Source organism: Cebus imitator, unplaced genomic scaffold, assembly GCF_001604975.1.
Source record: "Cebus imitator isolate Cc_AM_T3 unplaced genomic scaffold, Cebus_imitator-1.0 Scaffold197, whole genome shotgun sequence".
In the NCBI taxonomy this organism is placed as follows: Eukaryota; Metazoa; Chordata; class Mammalia; order Primates; family Cebidae; genus Cebus; species Cebus imitator.
Genome location: NW_016107512.1, coordinates 1,553,806 through 1,562,673, shown reverse-complemented (window position 1 = coordinate 1,562,673; position 8,868 = coordinate 1,553,806). Strand labels below are relative to the sequence as shown.

The following is an 8,868-nucleotide window of genomic DNA, read 5'->3' as shown; positions in this document are numbered from 1 at the left end:
GTGATCCACCCGCCTCGGCCTCCCAAAGTGCTGGGATTACAGGCTTGAGCCACCGCGCCTGGCCTTACCACTAGTTTTAAGCAATCTGATTATGAAATGCCTTGGTGTAGTTCTCTTCATGCTTCCAGTCTTTGCAGTTCATTAAGCTTCTAGAGTCTACAGGTTTATAGTTTCCTTCCAATTTAGAAAAATTTCAGCCATTAATTTTTTCAAATATTTTATGTCCCCCCAGCTTTGGGGACTACAATTACACTTACATTATTAGACTGTTTGAAGTGTCTCACAGCTCAATGATGCCGTATTTTCTTTCAGCCTTTTATTTTTAAATTAAATTTATTTACTTTCTTGAGATAGGGTTTTGCTCTGCTGCTCAGGATGCAGTGCAATGGCAGGATCATGGCTCACTGCAGCCTTGACCTCCTGGGCTCCGGTGATCCTCTACCTTGGCCTCCTGAGTAGCTGGGACCACAGGTGCCTGCTATCATACCCAGCTAGTTTCTGTATTTTTTGTAGAGACAGGGTTTTACCATGTTGTCCAGGCTGGTCTTGACTTCCTGGGCTCAAGCTATCCCCATGCCCTGGCCTCCTGAAGTGCTGGGATTACAGGTGTGAGCCATCATGCTCACACGCCTTTTTTAGTCTTTTAATCTCCCTGGCTTTCATTTAGGATAGCTTCTATTCATATGTCTTCAAATTCATAAATCTTTTCTTCTGCAGTCTCTAATCTTCTCTTAATCCCATCCAGTACACTTTTATTTTAAAACATTGTATTTTTCGTCTTCAGAAGTTCAATTTGGGTCTTTTTAACATATTCCGTCATTATTAAAAAAAATTTTTTTTGCTTTGTTGTCTTGGCCCAGGATGAGATTCCATGCCATTATCTGTTTAATCTTTTCACTACTTTCTTGAACGTATGCAAGATAGTAACAACTTAAAACAATTTTTTTTTTTTTAAGAGACAGGGGTTCACTGTGTTGCTCAGGGTGGTTTTGAACTCCTGGTCTCAAGTGATCCTCCTGCCTTGGCCTTCCAAAGTGATGGGATTACAGGCATGAGCCACCATGCCTGGCTAACTTTTGTATGTTTTGGAGAGACAGAGTTTTGCCATGTTGTCCAGGCTGGTCTCACACTCTTGGCCTCAAGTGATCTGCCTGCCTCCGCCACACAAAGCGTTAGGATTAAAGGCATGAGCCACCTCATCTGGCCAACTTTTTAATGATTAATTCTATCACTTGTATCATTTCTGAGTCTGTTTCTATTGATTGATCTTTTTGTTATTATTGGTCTTTTCTGTTATTATTGGTGGTATTTTCTGCTTCTTTGCATGCCTGGTCATTTTTTATTGGATGTCAGACATTGTTAAGTTTACATTATCAGGTGCTGGTTATTTCCCAACACAACTAAGTTACTTTACAAAGTTTCTTTACAAAGAGTCTGATCCTTTCAAGGTTTGCTTTTAAGCTTTGTCAATCTTTAGTCTAGGTTTCATTTTGCTCTGTATTGAGGCAATAAATGCCCTATGAATACTTCATTTGATGTCCTATGAATTACAAGGATTTTTGCTGTCTTGCAGATGGGAACACAAACTATTCTCTGCCCTATGTGAGCTGTAATAGTGTTCTTTCCCAGAACCACCTCAATTATCAGCTGAAACCCTGAGAAAGACACTCTGCAGATCTCCAGAGTTTTCTCTCTGTGTAGTGCTCTCTCTGTCTCTCTGGTACTCTGCCCTGTGAACTTAGGCCATTTTAACCTCCCAGCAACACCAGCTCAACTCAGGGATTATCAGCCTTCCTGTGTGTTCCTCCTTCCTCAGCTATGGCAAGGCAACTCTCTTGACAGTAAGCTGGATCAATTGCAGGTCTCATCTTATTTGTTTTCTTCTCTCAGGAGTCACTCTCCTCTGCTGCCTGATATCTAATATCTAAAAAAACCACTGTTTCATATATTGTGTCTGATTTTTAACTTTTTACACAGGAAGTTAAATCCAGTCCCAGTCCCAGTTACTCAATTTTGGCTCCATAGTCATTTGTAAGGTCTTTTTTTTTTCTTTTTCTGAGATGGGAGTTTCACTCTTGTGTTGCCCAGGCTGAAGTGCAATGATGTGATCTCAGCTCATGCAGCCTCCGCCTCCCTGGTTCAAGTGATTCTCCAGCTTCAGGCTCCTGAGTAGCTGGGGACTACAGGTGTGTGCCACCACGCCCGGCTAACTTTTGTATTTTTAGTAGAGATGCGGGCTCACCATGTTGGCCAGGCTAGTCTCGAACTCCTGACCTTGTGATCCACCCGTCTTGGCCTTCCAAAGTGCTGGGATTACAGGCATGAGCCACCCTGCCCTGATGCATTTGTAAGGTCTTGAACCAAATCTCTTGAATGGGTTATATGAGTTTATCCGCAGAGATTATAGGATCAGAGTATCCAGAAAGAGGGAGGATAGGAGAAAGGAAGGAGGAAGAAAGGCAGATATTTAAATTGTTTACACAGTTTTCTCCTGTGCCTCCTTTTGTTTTCTACCCTTAGGGAATGAGACAGGCTCCTTCTTTATTTCCTATTTCTAATAAAGCTGTTCAATGGGTATCAAGAATATTCATTATTCATTTAACAAACGTTAGCACTAGGTACTATTCTTGGGGCTGGGAATATAATATGGCATAAATGTAATAACAAATGTAAAAATCCTTCACATTTTGTGGAACAGAAGAAGCAAGGCTGAAAAGTGAACTACTGTGTTTGAGCAAACAGTTTTCCAATGAGTGTCATCAGCAAAAAATTATGCCATGAATAGCCACTTACGCAGGGCAAATAACTATTCATGTCAATAAGGATATAAAGTATTCTGATCTTATTCTTTTTACTATATTTTAATTGTTCTGTGCTGTTAAGTTCTATAAGACTTCACCTTCTGGCATGGTTCCCATATTGAAGGAACTCTCTTTTGGAAGACAGACATGCAACAATTCATTACCATTGCAATGTGAGAAGTGCTACAATTTTTGGCAGGAGTTCCCAAGCTTCTTCAGGTGAAATCGCTGGGCTTTTTGTGAAATAATATGACGTTTTGCTAGAAGAAAACATGACAATATTTTCACAATTATATCCATTTGTGGTGAAAAGCAGCTGTCAAACTCAGCATGATTGGCTTTAAGTTTTTTTGTTATTATCCAACCAAAAATTTCTTAATTTATTTTGTCACCAGCTAGAGCCTTCTAAAAGCAAGGATGAGAAGGTGGAAAAGGGCGAGACAAATTATTAGAAGAAAAACGTAGAAATTTAAAAATTTGGCCAGGCACAGTGGCTCACACCTGTAATTGCAGCACTTTGCGAGGCCAAGGTGCATCACCTGAGGTCAGGAGTTTGAGATCAGCCTGGCCAACATGGTGAAACTCCGTCTCTACTAAAAATACAAAAATCAGCCAGGTGTGGTGGCACGAGCCTGTAATCCCAGCTACTCGGGAGGCTGAGGCAGGAGAACTGGTTTGAACCCGGGAGGCGGAGGTTGCAGTGAGCCAAGATCGTGCCATTGCACTCCAGCCTGGTGACAGAATGAGATTGTGTCTCAAAAAAATAATAAAAATTCCCAGCTGTTTTACATCTGTAATACCAGTACTTTGGGAGGTTGAGGCAGGCAGATCGCTTGAGCTCAGGAGTTCGAGACCAGCCTGGGCAACATGGTGAAAGTCCATTTCTACAAAAAATTAGCTGGGTGTGGTGGCTTGGGCCTGTGGTCCCAGCTACTGAGGAGGCTGAGGTAGAAAGATTGCTTGAGCCTGGAGTGTGGAGGTTGCAGTGAGCCGTGAATGCACTACTACACTCCAGCCTGGGCAACAGAGGGAGATTCTGTCTAAAAAAAAAAAAAAAAATTGGTTGGGTACAGTGGCTCATGTCTGTAATCCCAACACTCTGGGAGGATGAGGCAGGTGAATAACCTGTCAGGAGTTCAAGACCAGCCTGGTCAACATGGTGAAACCCTGTCTCTACTGAAATACAAAAAAATTAGCCAGGCGTGGCAGTGGGCACCTGTAATTGCAGTTACCCGGGAGACTGGGGCAGGAGAATAACTTGAACCCAGGAGGCAGAGGTTGCCATGAGCCGAGATCATGCCACAGCACTCCAGCCTGGGCAACAAGAGCAAAACAGCAAAACTCCATCTCAAAAAAAAAAGTTTCCCAGAGTTGGAAAAGACAATTAACATAGGCAATATACGACCTTGGTTCATCTCACGAAATAAAGAATTTGAAGGTCTTTAAACTGCTTTAATTCTTACTTGAAGTAGTAATGAGATGGGGCAGAAATAAGCCGAACAGCATGAGTTCATGTCCTTTGCAGGGACATAAATGAAGCTGGAAACCATCATTCTGAGCAAACTAACACAGGAACAGAAAACCAAACATCGCATGTTCTCATTCATAAGTGGGAGTTGAACAATAATAACATATGGACACAGTAAGGGGAACATCACACACTAGGGCCTGTTGCGGGGTAGGGGACTAAGGGAGGGATAGCATTAGGAGAAATACCTAATGTAGATGACAGGTTGACGGGTGCCACAAACCACCATGGCACATGTATACCTATGTAACAAACCTGCACATTCTGCACAGTATCCCAGAACTTAAAGTATATTAAAAATAACAATAATAAATAAAGGAAATAAGTCTAACATATTAAGCAATGCAGCTGGCAAAACAATGTGCTGTAACATGGGAGAAAGAATGACCAACCACGAAGGGGGCTGGGGAGAATTTCTGGCAAGGCTTTCCAGAGGCTGGGACACAGGGTCAAGGACACTGAATTTGGAAGTCACCTGGGTTGTTTTGGATATTGACATTTATTACCCATGTGATGATGAACAAGCTCCAACCTCTGGGTCATGTTTCCCATTTCTTCATGAACTTAATAGACCACATCAGTGATTTTTTAACTTTGGGACCCAGTATTCTTTGAGGTATCCAGGAGCTGTGGTGGAGGCACTCTTGACATTCCCACCTCTCCCCACACATACCCTTCAGCCGAGTAGCTCAACTTTTACTCAACCGCAAGAAAAAAGTTTGAAAATCATTTAACTTTACCAGCTCCCAAACTCCCAAAACTCCAGGAACTCCATAACTAGTCATATATTAAAAAGAAATGACCATCAACAGTGGTCAATCTGGCAATGGAAACAGGAATCCGTGAAAATCAAGACATCCAAGATTATTTTAGAAAGCAAGAGAATAGTAATAAATATACGGCCCATATTTCATTAAGATAAACTCTATAATGGCTGGATGCAGTGGCTCATGCCTGTAATCACAGAACTTTGGGAGGCCGAGATGGGCAGATAGCCTGAGGTCGGGAGTTCGAGACCAGACTGATCAACATGGTGGAACCCCGTCTCTACTAAAAATTCAAAATTAGCTGGGCATGGTGGCACATGCCTGTAATCGCAGCTACTCGGAAGGCTGAGACAGGAGAATTGGTTGAACCCAGGAAGCGAAGGTTGCAATGAGCTGAGATTGTGCCTTGCACTCCAGCCTGGGAAACAAGAGCAAAACTCTGTCTCAAAAAAACCCCACAAAAAACAAGCAAAAAACATGAAAAGCCAGATGAGCCCAGTGGCTCATGGTTGTAATCCCAGCACTTTGGGAGGTCAAGGTGGGTGGATTGCTTGAGTTTAGGAGTTTGAGACTAGCCTGGGCAACATGGTGAAACTCTGTCTCTACTAAAAATACAAATATTAGCTAGGCGTGGTGGCACATGCCTGTAGTCCCAGCTACTTGGGAGGCTAAGGTGGGAGGATCAATGAAGCCCAGGAGGTAGAGGGTGCAGTGAGCCAAGATGCACTCCAGCCTGGCCAACAGAGTAAGTCCCCATCTTAAAAAAAAGAAAAAAAAAAAGGCCAGGCGTGGTGGCTCATGCTTGCAGTCCCAGCTGAGGCGGGCAGATCACGAGGTCAGGAGTTTGAGACCAGCCTGACCAACATTGTGAAACCCCATCTCTACTAAAAATACAAAAATTAGCTGGCCATGGTGGTACATGCCTGTAATCCCAGCTACTCAGGAGGCTGAGGCAGGAGAATTGCTTGAACTGGGGAGGTGGAGCCCAGCCTGGGCAACAGAGCAAGACTCCACCTCAAAAACAAAACAAAACATTAGCCAGGTGTGGTGGCACATGCCTGTGGTCTTAGCTACTGGGGAGGCTGAGGTGAGAGGATTGCTTGAAACCAGAAGGTAAAGGCTACAGTGAGCTATGGTTGCTCCATTGCCCTCAGCGACAGAATAAGACTCTGTTTCAGGAAAACAAAAACCATGGACTCCTGTCCTCCCCCACCCCAACCCTGGAGATTCTGATTCACCAGGAATCTGGGGTTACTAGTTGCCCTTGGGAAAATTTCAGGCAAATTGGGGAACCTGTTCAAGTCTGAGTGGAGTCAGGTGGAACCTGCAAACAAGGGCCTCTGGTTGACTCAGAAACACAACCTGAGACTCCAACTCTCCAAACTCACAGGGCGAATCCCGTTTCTTGGCAATCTGACTGAAGCAAAGATGCTGTGGGCAAAATCTATTTGGGAATGCATCACCCCAAGCCACCTTCAGTATCAATCTGTTTCTACTCCTTCCCCCAAATAATTCTTCGACTTCTTCCTTCTCCTCTTTAGCACACTGACTCATATTTACATTAGAAAGTCAGCTCCGTCAGGGCAGAGGTTTGCGTCTGTTCACCAATGAACCTTAGCACCCAGAACAGCCCCTGGCACATCACAGGAGCTCAGGAAACACGTTAAAAATGAACTTATCACTCTTTCTAATGTGTTGGGCACAAGATAGCAAATCTGTACACAGGGCGAGTGTGTTTATTCACTTTTCCTTGAAAACTTCAGTTTTCCAAGAAAGCACATTTTTCTTACTTTGGAGACCAGGTTATTCCTATAGGAGAACAAGCTAAAGTGGAAAACAAAGAACTTTATTTAAGCTGAGAACATACAACAGGGCTAAAGTTATTGTTCACTATTCCCCTTCCCTCTCTTCTAGCCCACTGCCACTCTCCTAGCCTCCAAACACCGTGATACACATTTTCCCAGCATCTGTCCTGGTCCAGGTGACAATTTCTTTACCTCTCCCATGTCTAATGAAAATACAACCATTATTCAAAACTTAGTTTGGATCTGATCTCTGTGAATCTTTCTCTGACAACACCAGCTGTCTTTAGAATTCTCTGCCCAGAATTCTAAAAGCAGCAACCACATCTTTGGACACTGATCAGACACTGCCCTCTGGGATTATTATGCTTATCTTCTGTTCCCAATTAAAGCAGGGCCCAGACTGGGCATAGTGGATCCCACCTGTAATCCCAGCACTTTGGGAGGCCAAGGCAGGAGGATCGCTTGAAGTCAGGAGTTCAAGACCAGACTAGGCTACATAGTGAGACCCAGTTAAAAAAAAAAAAAAAATCAGAGCCCAAATTTAAATGAATACACACACCATAAAGTGCTATGAGAGTGCTGATGAGAGAGCATTTAATTCTCCTATCCCAAAGGCAGGCAACTTTTAGACTGTATGGTTTTTTAGCATCAGTGAGCTGAATACACTGAATAGGCGCTAGCTAGCCTCATTTGTATCTCCACCCACCCAACTTGTCCCTGTAAGAAACCCTTGGTTCTTTACTACTTTGACCATTTGATGTCCCCAAAACTTATCTGTTTTTCAATTATTTGACTTTGCACATTCCTTTTACTTAGAAGACGTTCCCACCAACCTCCAAGCAGTCTACTGACAATGCCTACTTACCTTGAAGGTCTTGAGTAAAATGATACTGCCTTTCTTTAGTTTTATTTAAATCCCGAAGCAAAATTCATTATTCACTTATTCATATCCCTAGAGGACATCTGACATCTTAACAGCACCTGACACATATGAGATAACACAGTCACGTGCCCCATAACAACCTTTCATTTACAGTGGACCTCATATATGATGGTGGTCCCATAAGAGTATAATACGATATTGGTAGTGTACCTTTTCTGTGTGTTGATAGGTTTAGACACACAAATGCTTACCATTGTGTTATGGTTGCCTGCAGTATTCAGTATAGTAACATGCTGCACAGCTTTGTGCCTGGGAACAATAGGCTATACCATATAGCTTGGGTCTGCAGTAGGCTAGATCATCTAAGTTTGTGTAAGTGTACTCTGATGGTCACAAGATGATGAAATTGCCTAGCAACGAATTTCACAGAATGTATCCTCATCATTAAGCAACATAAGACTATACTTGGTTTTTCTGACTTCTCCATTGGCTTACAAGTTCCATGAAAGCTGGATGAGTTTCCTTTCATCTCTGTGTTAGCAGAGTTTAGTGCAATGCCTGATACATACCTGCCTAATAACTGTTTACTCAATTCAATTAATTCCTAAGATTCTGGTCTCCTAAGGACATTTTAGGGGTAATGTCAGCTACTAATTTACTTTCCAAGAATATGCACTAAGGCTACATGTGAGCACTTTTTCACAATGGTACAGCACAGAATTTGGGATGCAGGCTGGTCCTCCATGGTCCAGGATCCACTAGCTGAGGCTGGACCCTTATTATCCAGCCAGGCATCTATCGAGCCGGTGTAGAAAAAGTAAGGAATCAACTGATTCCCCACATCTGCTCCAAATTAGACAATTCACTTCCCTCAGGCATAAGGAAATACCATTTTAAAGAAGCACGGAATAAAAGATTGTGTGTCTTTTCGTTAATATTTAATCCATTTAATATTTAACAAACCTGGCCGGGCGTGGTGGCTCAAGCCTGTAATCCCAGCACTTTGGGAGGCCAAGGCGGGTGGATCACGAGGTCAAGAGATCGAGACCATCCTGGTCAACATGGTGAAACCCCGTCTCTACTA

At 43.0% G+C, this 8,868-nt stretch overlaps 1 protein-coding gene across 1 annotated transcript in view; it reads right to left on the bottom strand.

Annotated features, from left to right (window-relative positions):
* BICRAL (BRD4 interacting chromatin remodeling complex associated protein like) overlaps positions 1-3,266 on the bottom strand; it is a 56,738-nt gene extending 53,472 nt beyond the window's left edge. Inside the window, exon 1 of the mRNA XM_017547299.2 lies at positions 2,966-3,266. The gene's annotated coding sequence lies outside the window, so the exon portion shown is untranslated. The remainder of the gene's footprint in view (positions 1-2,965) is intronic.
* Positions 3,267-8,868: the final 5,602 nt, after the last annotated feature.